This window comes from Gopherus flavomarginatus, chromosome 4 (genome assembly GCF_025201925.1).
Source record: "Gopherus flavomarginatus isolate rGopFla2 chromosome 4, rGopFla2.mat.asm, whole genome shotgun sequence".
NCBI lineage: Eukaryota > Metazoa > Chordata > Testudines > Testudinidae > Gopherus > Gopherus flavomarginatus.
The window spans coordinates 108,172,140-108,197,239 of NC_066620.1; the positions used below are offsets into that span (position 1 = coordinate 108,172,140).

Below are 25,100 nucleotides of genomic sequence, written 5' to 3' on the forward strand. Positions count from 1 at the left end.
TGTGCATGCACTGCATGCTTGTGTAGGTTTTGCAGGTTAAATTTGGGTGCCTGCGTTTGAAAATGCATCCATATATGTACCTGTTGGCCCTATGTATCAAGTGTCTTCAGCACTGAAGAAACTTGCCATGTTTATTGTAACCCAGTGCACATTGGAAACCCCAGCAGAGATACAAATTGCTTGTACTATGTTACTCACAGAGAAAACCTCTTACATGTTGTAAAAAATGGCAGTGACTGACTCATTGTGGTGGTTGTATTTATTTACACAGCCAACATCACAGTGCCATTATGTTATCAAATAAAACAGCAGGCTGGCTTTTCCGTAGTTTTTAAAACCTTTTTTTCCCCCAAATTTGTTTTCTTAATAGGTGGAGACCATCATAAAGAGCCATATTTACTGGAGTAGTGAACCAAATTGCCTTGATTGGAACCATTATTCACTTGCACCTTTGACATCATCAACCAGGTAAGAGAAAAATAACAGAGGACGCACTTAGATTTAACTGTGGCAATGGTCCTGACTGTACAGTCTGGATGAACATTTCTTTTCAGTCTTATAAGGTTTATGTGGAATTCACTCACAATCCTAGCAAATTACACTGAGTTCTGTCTAAATATTTCACATACTTTTGTTATAAGTAACACCAACTATTGTTAGAACTGAAAGAGGTTAAAGAAAAAGTACTTACTCTGTTTTCTCAGTTAGCTGACTTAGTGCATTTGGCTGCACTTTCACAGTTTTTTCCGGCATAATCAATCAGTTACTTTCCCCTCGGTATGTGGTTCTTCCACACCGTGTCAAGGGAGAACATTTTTTTTAAACAGATAGGACAATGTGATCGTAAAACCACAAAAATTGGCAGGAAGACTCAGGACCTGAAAATACTTATAACTCATTTTTTAAATTAACCAGATTATAAACTGATTATATCCCTTTAATTCAGTGAGCAGTTACAGTGCACTGTTTATGACATTGTCTGTGGTAAAGGAACTCTTATTGCTAAGTGTCCTGTACATAGTGATCCCCTGCAGTTCTAGAGTTACCCATCACATCAGGCAGGGTAGTCAGTGGTTCAGGAGATTATGTATTAATTCAGTCTAAAAATTCATGTCCATTACAAAATGCATTTAAAATTATTTTCCTTGCTATCATAGGCCTGTGACTATGAGAAAATCTTTTTTTTTCTGATGTTCCTATCAGTATAGCCATCCCCAAACTTTCAAGTCTGAGTCAGTCCCCCGCCCCCAAAATCATGACATTAGCTTTAAAATAATGAGATTTGACAACAATAAATGTTTGTTTGTTTGTTTGTTTGTTTTTATATGTACCCTTTCAGGTTTTGAGCTTGCAGGGTTCAGATTAGTCAAATTTTCAGGATTCATCTCTGAAATTATGAGGGCCAGAAACATACTTGAAAAATAATGAAAGCTGGGATTGTCATGTAATAACATGACTACAGGAGATAGGTCTTTAAAAAAAAAAATCAAATATTGTGACACAGAATCGCCAGAGTTGTCAATACTGTATCAATAATCCTAGACCTATGAGAAAAGTATGTTTTATTCTGTGCATTAGTGGGAGGGTTTAAATGAGGACAAACTATGTGAACTCATTCCTTGAACTGTTCCCAAAACTTCCTTGAGGTTTGGGCCCCAATCATGCTAGATCATAGAGAAGACTCTCTGCATGTGGATCTCTCCATTTTGCACTGTTCCCTTCCTCCTTCCCTCCTGTTAGAACCAATAGAAAACTTTTTGCACAGCCTGGGGTCAGTGCTGAAGGAGGGGGGTGTAGGTTGAGCAGGCTGGATGTGGGCACAGGACGACACATTATCTCATCCAGAGGGCCTCTGGAATTACTTTAGAAAAAAAGAACTCAAGCTGTGTTTACCTATTCTGTTGTCCCCACCCAGTGTCCCAAAAGATTGGAGAGCAGTAGCAGTTGGGAAAGCCCTGACAATGAAAACGAAAGCAAAATAAATGGAACTCCTTTCTGAAGAAGAGAGTCCTGGCTGTGTTCTGACTCACTATGGTAGCACAGAGAAAGGGCACCAACAGGGCAGAATATGAATGGCAAATAGAGCTAATGGTGATTTGGGGTGAGAGCTGCACATTAGCATGCAGGAGGGCCGTGGCCGGTCCTTGAAATGGGGTTGTAACATAAATTTTCCCAGAGACTTTATGGCAGTTCTGTGAATTGGGGCCCTTATTGCTGTAGCTCCTTCATGTGCTGAAAACTCTCTCTGATAATGAGTTTGCTGATAATGGCATACTTTGCTTTTTCTGTTGGGAGTGACTGAATTTTAGAATAGATGCTCTCAGTTAAGGTATTTAAGGCTATGCTGTTGGTGCTGGAATAATATGCATTATCCTGTGTGCTAATGATAGTAAAGTAAACACTTAATAACTGTAGGGTAGTAAATATGGTGTGTGAACTATAAAAAGATTCCTGTTAACAAACTGGACCCTTCCTTGCCTGATATAAGGGCTAGATCTTGCAGTCTGACTGTAGTGCTGGCTCAGGGGGGCTAGAAAGCATATCTTCCCTCAGGACAGGTACATGCAATGCTACCAAGCCTGCAGCGTCAGATGCCCCCTGGAAGGTGATGGCCGTCCCATCCAGGAGAAACTGAACTGTTGGTGTGATATTAAGTGCTCAGGCTCTAGTGCTGTGTGATGTGGAGGATCCAGGTGCTCTTTGCTGTCTGAGCATTCTTATGAGGATGCTGGGCCTGATTCTCTGCTGCCTGACACCTTTTGTCATTTACACCTGTCCAAAGTCAATGCAAAGCAGGGTGAATAAAAATCAATTATTATTCTTTAAAAATTAAAAAAAAGGGTTTTTAATATAATTTTTTAATGATAAAATGCTTTTTGAGGAAAAAACCCATCTAAAGATAGTTTTAATTAAGTTACATTATAGCTCAAAGATATCTCATCATGGAATAGAGATTAGAAATTCTAATACTATAATATGAGATAATATAGCCATGTAATGTTTAAGAAAAGTTTTGTAAATAAATTCCAATAGTTCATGGATTAGGGACCCAATCTTATGGGGTTCCACAGGCTTCTGTATAGATTATTTAGGTTAATTTTTCTATCTACCCAATGGGGCTCAGTGCTCAGTCTAGAAGATACCATCAGCAATGCTTAGTTTTGCAGTTCTCAAACTGTGGATTTGTGTTTCCGGAGAGAACATGCTTGTTAACAGCAAAAATGTTTTAAAGTAAATAAATAATATACAGAGGTGAGAAATAACAGACCTCAACCCTATTGTCCCTCTGCAAATTTGTGTACACAGAGTCAATCCCTTACCTCTCTCTAAAAGTGAAAAGTTTCAAAAAGTTCAATGAACAGAAGATTGTTGGGAGCAGAATAGATCTGGACAAGGAGAAGAAAGCTGGAGATAAATGTGAGAAGTGAGGGACATACGCTTTTTTGTTAAAATATTATATGTTTGCTGTTGAAGAAAAAATCCAGAATACATAACATTTGTTGTTTTAGTTAAATAAAAAAATTTCAATATGTCTGCTGATGTTCTCCTCCTAATACAGCTTGGCAAGAAAATCCTCCAAATATTAGTGATTAACCTGTTGAGTTGGAGATAGTTCACCTCCCAATGACTTCATAAATATCTGCTTCAGTTACCTTTGGTAAATGAAATAACCAAACAGTCATTCATTTTCTGATATAGCTGTAAAACTAATCTGAAAAGTTTTCAAAATAAATCACTGTTTAAAAATGTATAGTGTGTACCTTCTAAAAATGAAACCTACATCTATCTCTGAATTGTGAAGAATGTATATTAAGGTTATAACAACCAACAAGAATGCACTTGTATGTAGAAAACCATGATTAAATCAAGTCTTCCTGATGCAAAGTGGGTGTCAAATGCTGTCATTCTGATCCCGAAGCATTTTACACATACTTTGCCCTCATTGTGTGTAAAGGACAAAGTGATAACAAATCAGAACCTGGAAGCCCCTCGGGGGATCAAGGTGTCTCCCCTTTGGGTTCTGGTCCTGGTCCTGGGCAAGACTGCCCATTGCCATTTGTTCTGGTGGGTCTGTGGGTTACAGCAGGTCTGGGCTTCGTTCTCCCCATATTGGCATTAGACCAAGTTGAGTGAATTGGAACTTGGGGCATAGAAGTGGTAGCAGCTGATGTTTTCCAGTCCTATTATTACTGTAAAACGGGGACATGCAGATTTCCTCCTCTTTCCCCAGAAAACCACTGAATGAGTTAATGGAACAATGGATCTACTTGCTGGCCTCCTGAATATCTAGGATAGGGGAATGGCACTCTGAAACATGAGGAGGAGGGGGAACTGTGAGGTAAATGGGAGAGTTGTCTGTAGACTGAGCATTCCCATGGAATAAAATGACTTACCCTTTCCTCATGTGACTGAACTGTTCTTTGGCACGACAGTTGACACAAGTTGTCAGTCTCAACAGGGAGGCCAAGTACTGAATGGGCACAGAGACTGAATTATCCTCTCATACTCCAGATTGGCTGTGAGGCATACTGGCAGGGCAGTATGGGGAAGCTTGTTCTGTCACATCCTGTGCTACGCCTGTTCTGTGAATAAATAGAGGACACCGTTTTCTAGGACTGTCAATACAGCAGTCTGCACAGGAACTAAGTTAGGTGAAAGATCTGAAAGAAAATGTATGTACCTTTCATATGTTTAATGTATGTGAAGCTATTTCATTATGATTGTAAGAAACAATATCAGTGTTGTAATTGCAACAAGATACATGACTGTGTATTTTACTGTAATTTTTCTTCATGGACTTATTATGTTTCAGCCAATGACAAAAATATCCAGACTTATTTAATGATACCTAATGAGTTAGCTTCATCTCTAGCAATATAAAATTTATGTATTTGCTACTTTTATTGTATGGTAGTGGACAGCTGAGTGATAGATGGCAGTGCATTAACATTTTGTATATTAGATGCATGTAGCCCCTGAAATCCTTTGGCACTATGACCTGCTGCTTTCAAATTAGAACAGAGACAGATAAGGCTATTCTGGAGAAGAAATTCAATACTGTATTATGAAATTGAGTGCTTTAGAAAACTGGATTTTTGGGGCAGTATTTCATATACTTAGAGTTAGAAAACAATACTACAAATACTGCCATACAAACAAATGTGGTAAATTTTGTTGGGGTGGGGTTTGTTTGTTTTTTGTAGCCTTCATTGTACTAATTAACTAGTTAGTTTTCCTAGCTTAGAAATTCTGGGCCACATTCTGATAACTTTGCACGTGCTGAAGTCAGTGAAAATACTCATAGAGCTACTCAGCAATGAGTAAGAGCACCGGTGTCTGGCTCTTTGTGAATAGAGCTGTCTCTGAATCATATTCTCTAATGCACACTTCTATAAAAAGGGATTAAGTGAAACTAAAAAAAGGAACAAAGAAAAATACATTTTGTAGTAGCCAATATGAGCTATTCTTCATTTATACTAGATAGATAAATTGCTCTCTCTCTAGTGGTAGCTAATGTTCTCTTACCTCCAGTTATCATTGCTGCAAAAAACAAATATTTTTTATGTTATTCCTAACAGGATTAACAAGGTTACTAAACATTAGACAGACCTGATAGGATTAATTTTACAGAACCCTTACTACACATATGTACCTATTCTCTCTCTCTCTCTCTCTCTCTCACACACACACACACACACACACACACACACACACACACACACACACACACACACACACACACACACACACACACACACACACACACACACACGATTGTATATGCTAGAAAACTCTAAATCTCCTGTAAAAATATCTGAAGGTTCAGAGATCCACAGCCTCAAGGCGTATGTGAGATACACTATAACAGTTTAAAATCCTCCAGTGACATTTACATCGGAATGCTGTAACATACAATAATGTGGCAAATATTATCAAGTGTTTCAACAGGATTAATACTTTAAACAAAGAATTTGCATACAATAATGTTGCATAACTTTCCTGATGCCATCTAGTAATCCTTTGAACCATGCTCTGTCTCATGGAGAGCTTGTCAGAAAGTTTGCATACTTACCTTTTAAAAATGGATCAAAACCAGTACACTAGGGAAATCCATATGATGGCACTTCTTCCCCTGACCCATTGATACGTTGCCAACTAGCTCAGAAATTGCAAATGTTTGAACCGGCCAGGAATCTCAGATCCAAGTTAGCAGCTATCTCCAGATGGCTGCACTCAGTTTTGTACTGACGCTTTATAGATTCTCAGTGTTTGCATACTTGGAGTTATGAGGAGTATTGTTCCACTTGTTTTTGCCAGAAATGTACAATGCATTGGTTGATAGGTTGGGACACATGGTATAACTCAAATAAAGAGGAGGTGGCAAAAGGGATAAAAATGGGAGGGGAAAGAGAGAAAGAAAAAGCAGCATGTTTTTCAGTAGATTTTGTGTGTATGTATGTGTGTGCACGTGCACACGCATGTACAGTGAATTTCAGCTGTTTGACTGGCAAATGTAATTTGATTTTAAGTCATGAACTTCATTGAGTTGTATCCAAGAAAGACACAGCTGAGCAATCTGCAGGAAGCAATCTTTTCCTAGAGATATGCAGCTCCAAACCATACAAATTCTTCTGCCATTCATAAAATGTGTGTGCACTGCTAAACACAGACAGTCGTTTACTGTTGAAGCAAGACTTGTGTATTTGCATCTTAAACAAAAGAACAACAAAAATGGAATTAGACTTTTAAAAGAAGAAAAAATGTATAATGTAAAGTTATCTAATGAAGCACCGGTGATAAGGACAGTTCATCATTTCTGGTGCAGCTGTTTCCTGACATTTCTGCAAAATGTTGTGGAAAAATTAATGAAGGTTAGTTCAGTAATGGTTTCAAGCTTGGCTAGTGGAAAATATGACCGTGTTTCTTTCCATTGTCAATTAAGAACAAGTTAGGGTATTTTTTCTATAGGGGAAGTGGTATGCAGTTTGTTCTACACAGGAAATAGTAAATGACATCAGAGCAGCTGTGTGATAGCAACAGGTATGTGAAGAGTATAGGGAAGAATCCAGTGATGAGCTGCCAAAAAATTAACAACCGGTTACCTTCTCCTCACCCCACGAGGGGGTCGTGGCTCCCCCTACCCTCCGGGACTCCTGCCCTATTCAACCCCCCACGTTCCTTGACGCCACCTCTCCCGGGACCCCTGCCCCATCCACTCCGTTCCCTGTCCCCTGACTGCCCCTGGCTGAGGCCAGGGAGCTGGGCTATGCCACCCCTCCCCAGAGCCCTCCTCGCTCCCACTCCCACTCACCTGCGCAAAACCGCCCTTCTCAGCCCTCTGAGGCTTCCAGCTTACAGGGGAGGAGGCAGAGGTGAGCTGGGGGCAGGGCGGGGAGCTGCTGAAGCTTTATGGGTTGTTAAATTTAAAAGCCCTTTTAGAACCAGTTGTCCCACGTGGGACAACCGGTTCTGAAAGGGCTTCTAAATTTAACAACGGGTTCCTGCGAACCAGTGGGAACCGGCTCCAACTCACCACTGGAAGAGTCCCTCTCCTCTCACTTACCTTGGTTTTATTAAAGTGGAGTTATCCCTGCTTTACACTGGAGAGGAGAACCCAGTCTTGTAATCTGAGGCTGCTGGTACTCTTAAGCATGGCCAGTACTCCTCAGGATGTTCGACTCCAAAAATGTGTTTTCTTCATTTGAGTTTAGGAAAATAATATGTGTATGTGGCAGTAGGATTTGCATTCTGCTGTGTGCCTATAATTGTATGTTATCAATTTGTTTTTCGAAGGAATACTCCTCTCTGAAGACAGTTGTAAGAGAAGTCAGGTTTAATGGGGATGGGAAGACTGTATGACACACATGAAATGATCAGTTGCACAAACTGCTAGGGTTCTTATCACACACACAGTGTGGTTTGACTACTCCAACTAGCTCCTTTTAAGTAGGAAGCACAGGTTTCTTTAGCTGATCTCAGAATTTCATGCTGCACACAGTAACTTCTCAACATCTGCAATTTTTATAACAATACCAATATGTCTTACAGTACATATGATATAAGCCCCACTTCTCCCATTGTGCCACTCTTCCTGTACAAAACAACAATAAAGATGGCAGATCTGGCTGCAGTAAAGGAATTCTGTGGGTGGCATAGAACAATTGTAACTGCTCACACACAAGCACTTCTGCTGACTACCAATTTAGGGGGTGTGGCAGCGGAATAGGGTGTAGCTGGGGCTCCCTTACTCTTGGCTGATCCCCCGTGGCTGTTGTGGCCATTTGGATGCCCTTGGCAGCCATTGCAAATTCAAGCAGACCACAGGCTGCTCAAATTTATGCCAGAAACCAGACGGGTGCCTAATGGCTCTAGGATTGGACTGTGGGGGGCAGGGAACTGTGGCTTAAAATCCTCTTTGCATGCTCTCTTCAGATTTGCACTGTGGAGTCCTTGGATGTACCAGTAAATCAAGACCATAATCTTTGGACCATTTGTGTACTTTAATTTATTTGCATTTAATATATCCAAACAGACTTGCAATATTTATTTTGTCAGGCAGGAGTTGTGTATATGACAGCATTGACTAAGCTAATCAAAATTGAGTATTTTGGATCAACTTCAGCTGTGGTGTAAGTGGACCCAATCCTCACGTAGAATTGTGTTCACTTACCTCAGTGCTGAATTTGGTCTGCTCCCTTTTGTTTACTTCAGAATATTAACCCTCCCCCAAAATGCACATTGCTCCCCATTAAAACCAAAAATGTAAATGTACTTTTTTATTCCCCATCATCCATCCTAGTTGTATGCCCCCCGCTCCCATTTCCTGCGTTTTCCCAGTGGGCCGAATGTTGACGCCTACTGGCAGCTTGTCATAGTGCTGCTCCTGCTGAAGACTTTCTGACGGAAGTTATTTGCCAGCGTCGACCACTGATTCAGCAGCCTGCTCTGCCTGAGCTGTGTAAGGTTCACCTTTATATTTGTTTCTTTCCTTTTTCAGAAGTCAAAGGTTAGTTGGCAGATGAGCACCCAGAAGTTCTGCTAACTAATCTGATTGTAGTACAACTTCTTATTTTCTTTTTTTGAATTAGGAAAGGTTCAACAGCATTGAGACAACTCTAGGCTTGGACTTCTAGACTCGAATCACACCTGGAAAAAGTTTTCTTGTGTTTAGTAGTAATGAAGCTGCGTGTGATTTGCTTTGGGATGGGTGAAATTATTTCACTAAATAATTTAATTGCAGAAAAATACAGTTTGGGATTGATCAAAACTGTTTGTGAATTTGATTTGAATTTGGTGAATAGTTTTGGCCCAAAAAAAAAAAAAAAAAGTGGTGTGGGAAAAATTCCAAAAAAGTCAAAATGTTTCATTTTGACATTTTCTAAGAGAAACATTTTTGACTTTTCATTTCTTTTGTTTCTAAATTTAGCTAGAGTTAACTAAAAAAGTACAAAGTAGGGTAAAAAACATCCCCCAGAATTAACTGACACTTTTTGTTTGTCTCCAAACAAACGTTTTTTATTTTTCATTTCAGCAAGAAAAAACGAAAGAATGTTGTTACTTGTGTGCTTAGAGTAAGCATGTGGGTAGTGATTCTAGGAGCTGGGCCTAAATCTTGTAACACATCCAATGTGGGAATTCTGAATGTATGCGTTCTGAAATGCACTGTTTTCAGACTATTCAGAGTCAGGGTCAGGCATAGAGCTGGTAGGGAATTTTTTGTCAAAATGATTTGTTGATAAAAAATGCAATTTTCACAAAATCAAAATTTTCTGTTGGCAGATTTCCAGTTTTGCTAACATTTTTCTGTTTTCTTGGTGAAAATCAAAATGAAATATTTCATTTTTGGTCAGTTTGATCCCAATCAAAACTTTTTGGTTTGTTGAACTGAACCAGAATGTTGTGTTTCAAGTCAATTCAACATTCAACTACGTCATCTTAATGTGCTGCAGTGACTCATGGAAGTGGTAGTTCAAGTGCTTCCATGCTCCTTTTTCTCTTCTATGGGCTGAACTTCTTGGCTGGACTACATCTCCCAAGATGCACCATGGTCTCCCCTTTGACAACAACGTCATTCTGTGCTGCTAACTTAACATGACTATACTGGCACAGACCCCCAAAAGTCCACCTTTAACTATATGGCAGTAAGGCACCACATTAGAGGATAATATATAAATGTGAGAATCTATGAGCCGGAATATCACTAAGCTCTAGTCATCTTCCTTCTCAATCTTCTCTCTTTATTCTTTTCATATGATTCCTACCATTTCTGTAATATTCCCTTACTGTGACGCTTTTTTGTTTCTGCCACCCCAAATTTAACCAGATAACGTGATCCTGACTAGGTCAGCACTTTACCTTTGAACACTAGCTGCTGGATCTCGATCTTGCTTTTGCTTCTGAGAGGAAGGGAGTAATGATTCCTAAACAATCCAATTGGCTTTCAAAGCAAAAACATCTGCTGGAAATAGGACTTGTTGTTGACAGTATCTGTTAGCCAAGAGACCATGCTTTGTCCTCATCGGAGGGTGCTGCTGAACTCTTATTCATGTCAGAACTAGTTTCAGGAGGGATGGATCACTCAACTGTCTGCAGAGTTGTAAGATAAAGACAAAAGACTGTAATGAAAGATTAAATCAAAGTGGCATTGAGATTTCAGCTTGGTTATGGATTCTTGTATTCATTATCAAATCTCTTGTCCATCACTTTGAAAGCCAGTTGTTTAGCTCAGTTAAGACTCTGCTATTACGTGAGTGCAAAATACAGTTCTCCCTTACTGGAAATAAATCAACACCCTGGCATATTTAGGGTGTGTGCAATTTCCAAGTATCTCTTTGGGGCCGCTGAAATATTTTGAATAAAATCTTACGATGTTAGCAGATTATATACCAGAATAACAGTTTTTTTGTCAGGGTGTTATCTACAGGAACTTTATTTCCCTGGGATTTGGGGGGAGGTATGCATTTAGATGAAAATACACAAATCTGTTTGATTTTATTTTAATTTGTCACTGTATGACAATTCATGTTTTGGGTTTTTTTAGTAGTGTCTCTAAATGTGCATTGATAGTCACAAAGGGCAGGAAGATTAGGACATTACATTGTCTTTTTCTGATTGGTGTATAAGATACAGTATACATTAAAAACAAAAATGGAATTGCATAGTGTTTGCCACCATTAAAGCAGAGTCCATTTTTTATTTTTATTTCTGTTTAAATTAAAGAGCAAAACCAACATTCCTCTGTTTTGATCTACATTGGTTTGTAGGTAAAAAAAAATATATATTTTTTTTTGCTCAAAATTATATTTCCTAAAAACATGTAAAAGAAACTGATAGATGGTCCGTAAGTATGGACCTGGTCATCTAACCTTTTTAAAATATGATGCAGCAGTTGTACTTAGGATATGCCCATATAAGTTATCTACATCCAAGAGAATGTCAGATGCAGTTAGCCTGCTTACTTTTGTGACTTTGCAGTAGCCGGAAATCTGATGGCTTCAGCCTTTCTAGGCATGAGGTAGACAGAATGAATGTAGTGTGGGATGGGTATTTAAGGAAAGTGTACAAATTAATTCTTAATTTAAAAAAAATCATCTTAAAGGAGATTGAGTGCTGACGAACTATTAAATAAAAGTAGACCTGGTGTGAATTTTACCAAATGTGGGATAGAGTCATATACTTGGTCCTTGTTATAAGCTTCTTGGGGAAAATACTCCCACTCAGATAGAAATTCGCTGTAAACAACTTTCTTGCTCTTATACTTGAAGTATTTTTGAAGATGCGGTAGCTCTTGGAAGGAGCAAAGTGCACTGTGCAATAACATGACCTTATGTTGCGTTGACATTTTTAGATTTGGAATGTGACATGCTGGAAACTGGGAGTGGTGGGTGGAAGTGGAGCTAAGCTGGAGCCTGGATGGCTGTTTGTGTGGAGTACTGTACTGAAACTGAATAATGCTAACTATTTATCTAGCTAAAATCAAAATCAAGTTGCAGATTGACATGGAGTTATAGTATACTGCCTTGTGAGCTTCTAAGAATTTTCAACAACCTGGTCCAAAACAAAGGAGGCCACACTGAAATCTGTCAAACCCCAAACCACAGCCGCCTAACTTGCGTCAGAGACTCCTGCAGCAGGTCAGCTTCCCCCACACCTGTGAGTCAGGAAGAATCTATTAAAGGAAACGTTTATTGGATTCAGTCAGTTGGGAGATAGACAACGTGCAGATGTGGAAGACATTGTGGAAAACAAATTGGAGCCTTCGGCCACACAAATGACAGACTTGGAGAAACAAGTAAATATCACTTAAAAACAGAAGGACTCTGAGGAAAAGTAAATTGTTTGCACGAGGTAGCTTAATAAGAGTTTAAACAGTTCATCCTTCTTCCCACTAAAAGTATCGCAGTCCTCGAGCTGGAAACAAGGGGAGATCCAAAATAGAGAAGAAATATTTGGATGGTGGGCATTCCAGCCCTGCTGATTTTGCTACTCAGGCCCTCCTAGATCTGAAGACTGAGGAACACACTGTCTGCATTTTCCTTATAATCTTCTGTCATTGGAGCACTCGTGTCAACTAGACTGGTGCCTGGCATTTCACCAATCCAGCTCAGTGTGGATCTACATAACATGGTGTTTAAAATGCTAGTGACCAATGTTGTCTTGCATACATTAGTGATACTATAGCATTTTCCTTAACATTTTCTTAACAATTTCCCCTATTGCTTTTACCAATGGAATTTCATCGGTGAGAGCAACAGTAGGAAATTTGCTAGTATAGGTGTAATTCCCTAGGTGTAACATTGTTACAAGTTCCCATTGGGACTTGACAGACCAACCTAAGATTTCAGTACTTCCATCATAAACAGATCAGATTATTGGGAGAAAAACAGATGCTGAACACCACTTACAGTTATTTTATTGATTACCTGCTTGGAAAGTCGGCTTTGGGGCTTAACTAGTTAATGTTTAGAACATGCTTTGAAAACCTTGGATAAAAGGCCCATATGGACTGACCAGATCCTGCAGAGAGCTTGACTGCTCTCAGTTCCCGTCAAAGTGAGTGGTATATGAAAGCCCTCCCGGGATGCTTTCCGTCTTGCAGGATTGGACTGATTCAGCTCCTATTTAAACCAGTGAAGGCTCTGGGATTGGGGAAGAGCTGGGGAAAAGCTTCAGCAGCTCCCTGCTGCTGGAGCATTTTCCTGACACACTAAGGCCTTGTCTACACTACATAGTTTTATCAACAAAAGTCAGTGGAGGTTTACAATTACAAAGCTACTTCTGCCAACAAAACTCTCCTGCTGTGCTGACAAAAGAAAACCACCCCAAAGCGAGGCATAGATCTTTTTGCGGCAAAGTTATATCGACAAACTGTCAGTGTAGACACCACACTTGGTTTTGTCACTGTAAATGGCCTCCAGGAGGTATACCACAATGCCCACCCTGACCACTCTGGTCAGCAGTTCAAACTCCACTGCCCCACATCCAGGTACACAGGCATCCACCCCTCCCTCTTTAAAGGCCTGGGTATTTTGGAAATTCCACTTCCTGTTTGTTTGGTGTGGTGAGCTCCCATCAAATCTTCCCAGTGGACCACAGCAGCTCCACGCAGTAAATGCTCTTGTGCTTGGAGCACATCCAAGTTGTTGGATCTTCTGGCCTGTGGTGAGAGGAGGCTCTGCAGTCCTAGCTCCATTCCAGCTGTAGGAACTTCCATACCTACGGTCAGATTTCTCATGGCTTGTGTGATGAGGGCTACAGATAGGACATGCAGCAGTGCTATGCGATAGTAAAGGAGCTGAGGCAAGCATACCAGAAGGCAAGGGAGGCAAACCGTTGCTCTGGTATTGCGCTGGAAACCTGCCGCTTCTATAAGGAGCTGGATACCATCCTTGCCAGTGACCCCACTGCCAAGAGCCCTGTCGATACTTTGGTAGAGCTGGAGGCGGTGGACAGTGGATCTAACCCCAAGGACAAAGTTGTGGACAAGGAGCTCAAATTGGAGGACGATGAGGAGCGCACACCTGTATCATTTCTGGCACGACGAGTCAGGACCTCCATTTCCACTTCGGAAGGGTGTAGCCAGTCCTAGCAATCTGTCTCTGGCGTGCATGATGCAGGAGAGGAGAGTCCTGGTAAGTGATCTTTTGGAGTTGATGCTGCTTGGTTATATGAGGTAGAGCCTAGGTTCCCGCTAAGCTGTGCGGCCATGCAGGCAGGGAGAGATGCCTCTCCTCTGGCCCCAGCCTTGGAGTTGCCATGGCTAGAGAGAGGCACTGCCCCCAGCCTGCTGCGAGAGAGGACTGAGGGAGTCCTCTCTCCCTGCTGCAGCCCTGAGGCAGCCTGCACCCCAAATCCCTCATCCCCAGCCCCACCCAGAGCTCTCACCTCCTATCCCAATCCTCTGCCCCAGTCCGAAGCCCCCACCCTCACCCCAAACCTCTCATCCCCAGCCACACCCCAGAGTCTAGACCCCCATCCAGATCCCTCACCCCCCCAGGACCCCAACTCTCTACCCCAGATCTGAGCCCCCTCCCACACTCTGAACCCCTTGGCCCCAGCCCTGCCACACATCGCCTCCATATTGGTGCACATAACAAAATTCATTCCACACATGGATGTAAAAAAATTTGAGGGAACATTTGATAGAGCTGTCCTTTGCTTTATATATTCTAGAAGCGAGCGAAGGGATAGAAATAGCTGTGATTGAGTGTGCTTCACATTCCCCTGAGCAGTTAAGCAATGCAGCAGAACAGTGTGTTAATGCACACCAAAATTTCACAGGAATCCTCCAGAGACATCTCTAGGCAACTTTCCTGCAGATACTCCCCAATCCTCTGTGGAAGGTTCCTTGGAAAAGCTGCTCTGTTCCATTTCCTGTGCTACTCAGCAATCACTTATGCAGGTACAAAAGTGGCATACAGAAGAGCAGCATAGGGACTGGGTCTGAACCCATACACATGCAGGAGATGCATCTGTGCATCCTTGTTTATCCTAGAGTGACATATCACCTTCAGTCACCCCGCATCTGTGGAAAATAGTGGCAGAATTTACAATATTGTCCCTAGTCACTTACATTGATCCCCTTAAAAAAAATCACCTAGACACTTTGCCTCAGCTTCAATGCCCAACCCTCGCACCCAGAGCGAACTCACCATGTTTAGGGTATTCGCCAAGATGTGTGCTTGCCAAGGGACAGTGAGAAAGTGATTGGTATGTTAAAAGAGAGGTGTATTTTACTATAGTGATTCATTATTGTGTGTGAATTAGCAGTCATTCTTCTATGTATAGTTTCTTGTGCCCTTCAGAGGAACCTCTTATACACTGGTGGAGTATCTCCGCCAGATAAGGAAGCAACCAAGGCAGAGCAATGTTCTGAGAGGTGCTACAATTCTCAGAGTCCGAAAAAAGAGAACGGAGGGAGTGAAGAGAGACCCTGAAGAAAAAATTTAAAATAGAAAGGCAGGACATAAAGGAGAGTGAGGAGCGCATTATAAAGGGCCAGGAGTGGATGATAAAAGTGATGGAGGAGCAAACAAAGATGTTGAAGTCGCTAATCGTGCTCCAGGCAGAACACATGCGTACTCCCCCACCCCACTCCCCGCAGCCAATACAGAACTGCTCTCCATTCCCTTTCCAAACTTCTCCCACACATTCCTTGTAACTTCCCAGAATGTCTCAATACCCTGTTCAATCCATCCCCTCGGAAAGCTTCCAAAATGATAGCTGGACTTACACACAAATATGAGAGCCTACACTGCCCTGCACTGTTATCTCCCTTCCCACCAAGCCTTTTGTGTATGCTGTTAATTGGTATTTAATAAAAACAAACTCTCTGAAAGATAACCAGTCTTTATTTGTCTTCTACTCATGGTGGTTTGATCATTTGCTTGACTACAAATCCTGGTCATGAATCATCACAATTTTCATACAAGGCAGCAAGTTAAACGCATGGCAGAATGCTGTATAGAAAGACACATCACTGGAGCTCTTTATCAAAATGTTGCCTCAAAGCCTCCCTGGTTTGAATAGCTCTCCATTGTTCCCCTCTAATAGCCCTAGTATCTGTCTGCTCAAATTCAGCACCCAGATGATCTGCCTTCGTGCTCCACCCTAGAGGAAACTTTTCACCCTTAGCCTCACAAATCCTCACAAAGGATGCTTTGCCCATGGGAATGTTTTCTTGATTTAGATCCATCCTGCCATAAAGGCAGCACCAGCACACTTTTAATTTGCCTAAGGCACATTCCATGGTCATTCTGCACCTGCTAAGCCTATTGTTGAAGCATTCCTTGCTGCTGTCCAGATTTCCTGTGTACAGCTTCATGAGCCATTGGAGTAAGGGGTACACTGGGTCTCCCAGGGTCACTATGGCCATTTCAACGTCCCCCATTGGAATCTTCTAGTTGTGAAAGAAAGTCCCTGCTTGGAGCTTTCTGTACAGGCCAGTATTCCTGAAGATGCATGTGTCATGCACCTTCCTGGACCACCCCACGCTGATGTCAGTGAGACACCCATGGTGATCTGCAAGCACTTGTAATACCATAGAGAAGTACCCCTTCCTATTGACGTACTTCATCACAAGGTGGCCCAGGGCCAAAATTGGGATATGCGTGCCATCTGTCGCCCTGCTACCATTGCCGCAAAACCATCCACTTTTTCCTGCACATTGCCAAGAGTCACAGTCCTTCATAACAGGATGTGATTAATGGCCCTGCACACTTGCGTTAACACATCCCCAATGATCGACTTCCCCACTCCAAACTGATTCGCAACTGAGTGGTAGCAATCTGGAGTTGCAATTGCCATGCACTTCTCCACTGAAAGGCAGCTCTCATTCTAGTGTCCCCATGCCGCAATGCTGGGGCGAGCTCTGCACAAAGTTCAAGGAAGGTGGCTTTGCGCATCTGAAAGTTCTGTAGCCACTGTTCATCATCTCAGACCTGCATAACGATGCGATCCCACCACTCTGTGTTTGTTTCACAAACCCAGAGTGACAGTCCACCATGTTCAGCTGCTCCCTGAATGCCAAAAGTAATCTGGTGTTGTTTCTTTCCATGGCACAAAGCAGGTCAGGCAACTCTGGTTCCTGTTCAGACAGGAAGCTCATGATATATAGCATGACCATCCACAATGTGTTCATAACAGTGACCACAACAGTAGAGAGCAGTGCGGGATCCATCCTTTTAGACAGAGATGGCAGGTGCACAGTAAATAGGGGCCATTGAAAAACACCGCGAAATGCAGTTGAAAGACCATGGAACCTTGGGATGGAAAGAACTGCATCATGGGAGGTTGAGCCCAATCCATGATGCACTGTGATCCACTCTGTCTTCCCACAACTCCTAGCTGTAGAAGGTGGCGAGTAGTACAGTGGAATAGCTACCCACAGTGCACTACTCTCACAGCACCAAGTGTGGATGCACTCTGCCTACAGAAGGGGCTTAGCATGAACAAGCACAAGCAATGTAATTTTACCAGTTTTTGATTGTCTGCTTAACTTGTGCCAATAAAACTCTGTAATGTAGACAAGGCCTAAAAGACTCCAGCAAAGGGAAAAAAGAGCATGGGGGGGCTCCTTACTGCCAGAGTTTTTTACTGACATATGTAGCGACACACCGCAGTGTGGACACAGACTGCTTTGCTCTGCCACATATAACTGCACATACCCTACATGCTGCTGCCGGGCATGTGCAGTGTAGATGTAGTCTTAGTGTGAAGAACTGTACTTTAAATAATTATTTGCAAAGCAGTTTTCAGTGCACTCCTGTTACTTTACTAAGCAGTTCTATATATTCAGAGTATAAGTCAGGTCCCATCTTAAAATTAGTTCTACAATGCACTCAAGATCAAGGAAAAAGATAAATTGTTATCCTGAAATATGACTTGATCTGCTTTGAGAAAATTTATGAGGGGAAAACAGACTGATATCTTCTTAGCTTTGAAGTTTTGCAGATCAAAAATAAGAGGCTGAATTTTGGGTCAAACATCTGTAATGCTCTCATGCTATAAAATAGTACCAGCTTGTGAAAGAAATGAACAGCAGTTCATCCAGCTTGTTCTAATGAACAGGGAGCACTTTGGAGGTGCTAGTAGAGCAATTATTTAGGATCCATGGTATAGGAATGGCATGGAGGAGTGGCATCCAAGTGCTTGGGGTTATCAAAGAGACCAGAAATAAATCAGAAATAAATTTTTCTTCTTAAATTTAGAGAGCAAGTGAAATGTTCAGTTCAGATGATGAGCTGCAGTAGGGGAAAAGAATCAAATAAGGGTCTGTTGCTGGGTAGTAGTTGGGTCATGACTGAGGCAGCTGCTTAATTCAGTCTAGCAGAGCTGTAGGTGACCTTTCTCCTGTATTAAGAAGATGCATCAGAAGAACTGTAATTTTGCAAGTCTAGCTTCAGTCTCGTAAGGAAGTAGAAGCAATCTCCTAGTGCAGTTTCAGCTGTGGAATTCATGTGGTGGGAGTATTATTATTATTTATAATATTGTAGGAGCTAAGAGCCCCAATCATAGGCCAGGACCCCATTGTGCTAGGGGTGTACAAACAGAACGAAAAGATCTTACAGTCTAGTAAGTGTCCTGAAATATTTTAGCTTCACCTTTTCTTGTAGGAAAGAAAAAATCTAAGCGATTAGAGTGCTCTGAGCCCATGTAAGCATTTGTGTTCTGTGTGTGTTTTGACCGCAGTATTTGCTGTACTTTTTGTTTACTGTAAGACAGCGTTACGGTGGCCTTCCCTACTGGTACTGGTGCAGCTCCGAGTGAAAAGAGGAGGCTAATATTAAATGCATCTTGAAGCATAGAGTAAGATCAGCAGTGGAAGCCTGAGTACTGTTAACGATGAAATCTGAGTTTTGTTAATATCTTGTAGTTATTATTTCAGTCAGACAGATATCTCATATTTCTCATCTTTTAACCTGAGGATCCCTGTTATACTGATCTGTTCACTATAGCTTCTCTCTCATCACATCCCCTCTCCCCTCGTAATAAAAATAATAATAGTGACACCACCTTATTGGCCTCCTTTGTGGGGTGGTATGATCTTTCTCAGTGTAACAGCAAGATCATTATAAATATTAATAAATTAAATAAGAGGGGGACGGGGCTGAGGGTAGGATATGTGATCAACAGATGAAAAAGCAGAATGTTAATTATGCAAGGCACTTAACTGGTCCTGCCCTTTCACCAAACAACGAGGATGTACGTCAGTGGATAGGACAAGCCGTGCCTGTGGCGATATAGTTCTTACAGCCAAACAGGTCTACTTTGTGGGGAAAAAAAATTGCATTAGGAGCCAAGCTGCCTGCCTACACTGTGTCAATAAAACTTTAATCCTTACCTTTGTGGAGATGATGTGTAGACTGCGCATACTCCATTTCCTTTGGAGATTCTGGACTAGATTCAGAGATGACATAAATAGTGGTGTGCATTATACATTATACATCAGTAAGTGGGAGAGAAGTATAAATTGGTGAAAATGACACCATTCAAGGATAGGAAGGTGAGATTGTAGCAAGAAAAGCAGCCAACAGGAGGTTGTAAGAAGGTTTAAGATAGAGCAGCCCCTCACCATGTAATATCGTAACTTCTTACTGCCTCTTGTTGGTTTCTGTTTCAGCCTCAATCTTCTGTCCCCTAATGGTGCAAGTTACACCACTTACCCCCCAGTTACCCACACCTAACATACATAACCATTTATGTGTTATGTGGCCTCTGAATTTGGCCTTTTATTTTATAGGAACATAAGAATTTCCAGACTACATCAGACCCATGTTCCATCTAGTCCATTATACTGTCTCTTACTGTGGCCAGTACCAGATGCTTCAGAGAAAGGTGTGAGAGACCCTGCAGTGGGCAGTTGGGGAATAACCTGTCCCCAGAGAATGTTTCTTCCCAACACCCATTAAATAGAGACCTGGCTTTCACCCTGAAACCGAAATAGAAGTTATGTACTCTTGGCCATACACTATTTAACATTATTATCAATGACCTGGAAGAAAACATAAATTCATCATTGATAAAGCTTGCAGATGACACTAAGAAGAGGGACTGGTAAATAGTAAAGAGAACGGATCAATGATTCAGAGCAACCTGAATTGGTGAGCTGGGTGCAAGATAACTAAATGTAAATGTATACATCTGGGAACAAAGAAGGTAGTCCATACTTACTGAACAGAGGCCTCTGTCCTGGGAAGTAGTAACTCTGGAAAAGACTAGAGGTCATAGTGGAAAATCATCTGTATATGAGCTCCCAGTGTGACATTGTGGCCAATGCGCTTCTGGGATTTATAAACAGAGGAATATTGAATAGGAATAGATAAATTTTTTACCTCTGTATTTGGCACTGGTGCAACCGCTGCTGGAATTCTGTGTCCAGTTCTAGTGCCCACAATTCAAGAAGGATGTTAACAAATTGGAGAGGGTTCAGAGAAGAACCACAAAAATGGTTAAAGGATTGGAAAACATGCCTTAGAGTGTGTGTCTACACTGCAATTAAACACCCGTGGCTGGCCCATGTCGGAGCACTCGGCTTGGGCAATTGGCTGGGTCGGCTTGGGCAATGGGGCCATTCAGTTGCGGTGTAGATGTTCAGGCTTGGGTTGGAGCCTGGACTCTGAGCCCTATGACAGAGAAGGGTTTGCATTGCAATTAAACAACCCGTAGCCCAAGTCCACTGACACAGGCCAGTCGTGGGTGTTTAATTGTAGTGTAGACATTCCCACAGTGATATACTTAAGGAGTTCAATCTGTTTTGCATAACAGAGAAAGGGTTTAACAATATCCAATGGCTGAAAGTTGAAACTAGGTAAATTCAGACTAGAAATAAGGCACCTTTTTAACCAGGAGGGTGATTAACTATTGGAACACCTTACCAGGGGTTGTGGTAGATTCTCTGTCATTGGCCATTTTAAAATCAAGATTGGATGTTTTCCTAAAAGATATGCTCTAGTTCAGTGATCCCCAACGCGGTGCCTGCGGGGGCCATGTGCATCTATGTGCGCCCACGTAGTGGCCGGTGGACAAGCATCTGCCGAAATGCCACTGAAAAGCGGTGTCACCAATAGGCATTGCTGCTGAAAAGTGACACCTCTTGACGTTGCCATTTCTCAGTGACATTTTGGCAGATGCTTGTCCGCCGGCCACGGTCCTCGATGGCTCGTCGTCCGGTGCCCGCCACCCGGAAAAGGTTGAGGACCACTGCTCTAGTTTATATAGGAATGATTTGGGGGGTAGTTCTGTTATACAGGAGGTCAGACTAGATGATCACAATGGTCCTTTCTGGATTTATAATCTGTGAGGGAAAAGCCCTTGTCAAAAGGGAAAAAAAAAATCCATAAAATGTTTTTGTCTTATTTATCTCCCTCTGGGCCAAGTCCTGCTAAGGGAGCAGAAGCCTTTCAGTTGGGCCCGTGCACATCCTAGCCACACTTACCCTTACCCTCCCTTCTGCAAAGGTCCTGAATACTCTAGCAACCCTAGGACTGTAAGCCTTGTAGATTGTGGGGGAAGTCTGTGCCTTCCTTCCTAGCTCCTCCTCCCACTCCAGGAGAGGAAGATTTCAAGCCCAGCTGATACCTTGTTTTCTGGGCTATCAGCTGCTCATGTTTTTGGGGTTTACATCTCCCCTTTAGGGACCAGTAGGGCTCACTGTCAGCCATGGAGACCCACCTTACTGCTGTGTAGTCGGGAAGGCTTTGCACATGAGCACAACCTCCCCAATCTAATCTCCACAGAGCTAAGAGAGGAGTCATGGAAACTGTTGCTTGGCACAGGGAATACCCCCCACAAGGATTCCACATGCAGTTCACAGCTGTGGAGTCGGAATGGGCTGTGAACTGCTGCCTGGAGTTTACAACCTACTGGTTCTGTGCCGCAAAGTGTGTAGGGGGTAGGATTTGTTCCATACTGTACTTAACTACCTGAGAAAATGTTTTGTGTGTTTTTAAAATCCTAGATTCCTGCACACACACAGTACAGTTAGATTTAAATTTTGTCAATATTAGTCACATTATGTTTACATTTGACTTTGTCTTCTGTAATATTTTCTGTTTCCATAAGATTTTCAAAAGAAAAATCGTTAAAAGCACTGGCAGCCTATTTCCATTGTCTTGATATAATTTTAGCTCTGACTGCTTGGCTGAGGCAATACATTCAAAATCTGGTCACTGTGCCTTCAGCATTATAATTTAAGTACCAAATTGTGGCTTTAAGTATGTGGCTGCTATTAACTTCATATATATCTACAGCCGGAGATTGTAATTATTTTACATCCATATTTCCTCCTACATAATAATATTGCTGTTAATTTCAGATCAGAATTTCATTGGCTGTAGAATAACAGCATCATCTAATTTTTCTTGTATCACAATGTTTATCTGTTCTGGTAAAAAAACCATCACTATCTATTACCATTTACTGCTAAGGGAGAGGATAGGAAGGCAAAGCTATGATTAGGCACAAACAATAACGTTACCAGAAGGAGTTAATCACAAACATCAAGAAGAGAATATACTCCTAAATTTCCCATTGGAGTTAATGTTAACCAAATGAGCATATTACTTCCCATTAAGTTTGTTTTATTGTAAAATATGGACAAAATAAAGATGTAAGGTCAGAATAATCATTTATTTGCATCAATAACGATTTATATCGCACACTCCCCCCCCATTTACTGTGAATTCTGTATTTGTGATCAGCTGTACATTTTTGTTTAACCTCAGTTCAGAAATGATTGATGTGAAGTATTTGTATCCACAGAAGAGGAATGAATAATAATGAAACAAAACCCCCATGCAGACATAAGCAAAAGGAGTCATAAGATTAAGTAGAGCCATAATTGTAGAAAAGATCACTTTCTTGCACAGCTCATTTGAAAAAGGTACTTCCAGCAATACTTTTGCCCTAGTGCACTTCAAACAATTACAGAGATTCTTAAGGGACCTCTAACCTTGACTGACTTATCTTTACATTAGTGGTAACAAGGCATGAGTGTCCAAAAGCGTCAAAGTACAGCCAGGGGATGGTGCCTTGATGATTTGGGCTGTAAAGCCATTGACAATTTTATAAGACGTAATATGTAAAATTTTTGAAGTTCCTGCCACCCACCTATTATGGGTGGAAGAGAAAGAGGCTGGAAATCTCAGTGTGACTGATCTATAACCCTATACACACTGAGCAAAGTCAACCGGTCTACTTCCAGTGTAGAAATCGTCCATGATTCATATCAACCCTCATATTTCCGGGCGTAGGGCAGTTACTTGGCTACAGCTATGTACAGTTGGTTGAGCATACTGCTATTTAGCTTAACAAAGAGACAGTTAAGGGGTGACTTGATTACAGTCTATAAGTACTTATATGGGGAACAAATATATGAAAGTGGGTTCTTCAGTCTAGCAAAGAAAGGTATAACATGATCAAATGCCTGCAGTTTGGAGCTAGACAAACTCGACTGGAAATAAGGTGTACCTTTTTAATGGTAAGAGTAATTAATCAGTGGAACAATTTACTAAGGGTTGTGATGGACTCTCCATAGCTCACCATTTTAAAATCAAGGTTGACTGTTGTTCTAAAAGATCTGCTCAGGGAATTATTTTGGGGAAATTCTTTGGTCTGTGTTATAGAGGCAGACTGTCAAGATGATCACAATGGTGCCATCTGTCCTTGGAATCTATGAATCTGTGAAAGCTCTTGAGTGCTAATCCCAACTCTAGCCATTCTGTGCCTAAATATCCCTGTGCATAAAATGGGAATAGTACTTAACTCTCTGAAGATTCATTTGTTTGTTAATATTTTTATAGAGCTTTGAAAATCCCATATCCTATAAACATACCTGAGCATAGTGCTTATTACGCTGAGTAGTTCCATTGGGTCTGATTGTCATTTACACTAAGCAGAGACAGTGCTAGACCATTGAGGGCCCTAATCAGGAATATTTTGCCCCCATCACAATCATAATTAATAATATTAAAAGGCAAATGGGGGCCCCCTTGAGCTGCTCAGGCCCCTAAGCAATTGCTTAGTTTGCTTATGCCTAGTGCGGGCTCTGATACTAAGGTCACTTTACACCACTTCTGCAATATAAAGAGATCTGAAAGTGCGAGTGAATTATATTCTAGAGTGGTGTAAAGCAGCCTTAGCGTACAGTAGAACCTAAGAGTTATGAACACCTTGGGAATGGAGGCTGTTCGTAACTCTGAAATGTTTGTAACTCTGAACAAACCGTTTTGGTTGTTCTTTCAAAAGTTTACAGCTGAACATTGTCTTACTACAGCTTTGGAACTTTTCTATGCAGAAGAAAATGCGGCTCTTGTCTTAATTTAAATGAAAAAAAGAACAGAAACAGTTTTCTTTGTCAATTTTTTTAAACTTTCCCTTTATTTTTATTAGTTTATGTTTAGCACAGTACTGTATTGTACTTGCTTTTTTTTTTTGTTTGGTCTCTGTGGCTGCCTGATTGTGTACTTCTGGTTCCAAATGAGGTGTATGGTTGACAGATCAATTAGTAACTATAGTTTTCGTAACTCTAAGGCTCTAATGTAAATGAGACTTGAGACCATTGTGTTTTCAGGATTGGCCATTCACTGGTCTACTGCATGTGATTATGTCCTCCTCTAGTAACTAATCCTAGTGAGTATTTGGCCTTCTATTTTCTCGCAGGTAAAGACTTCTTTAGTTCAAGTGATAGTGGGCTTGGTGCTTAAGGTCCAGGTTTTGATCCCCCCTCCTCCACTTGAAACAGTGTGATGAAATATATTTGTTAAATGGCCATGCTACAGTGTTTAAACGTGCCTGTGCTTGGTGAGCAAAAGGGAAGTATTGTTTCAAGTGCACAGTTATGTTTTTCTGAATCTATTTCATATTCTAATTGACTGTCCACTGGGAACTTTTGCTAAAGAGCTGTTGGCTATTTCCTGTGAGATGTTAGAGTATAAATCCTCTGTGTGTTTTCTATGCTGTCTTGTCACATACTAGTTCTTCGGCCAGCCTTTCAGTGCTCTGAGTGAAAAGCAGCAACTTCAAGAACTGTGGGCTTTTTTTATTTTTTTCCTTTAGTATAGCTCATGTTCTCAAGTTAAATTTAGAAAGAGGAAGCTGTT

General features: G+C 41.3%; 1 protein-coding gene across 3 annotated transcripts in view; it reads left to right on the plus strand.

The window, feature by feature from the left end:
- The window catches only part of HIVEP2 (HIVEP zinc finger 2), a 173,533-nt gene that overhangs the window by 106,684 nt on the left and 41,749 nt on the right, over positions 1–25,100 (plus strand). For all 3 annotated transcript variants that reach the window (XM_050949378.1, XM_050949379.1, XM_050949381.1), the window contains exon 2: positions 371–468. The gene's annotated coding sequence lies outside the window, so the exon portion shown is untranslated. The remainder of the gene's footprint in view (positions 1–370; positions 469–25,100) is intronic.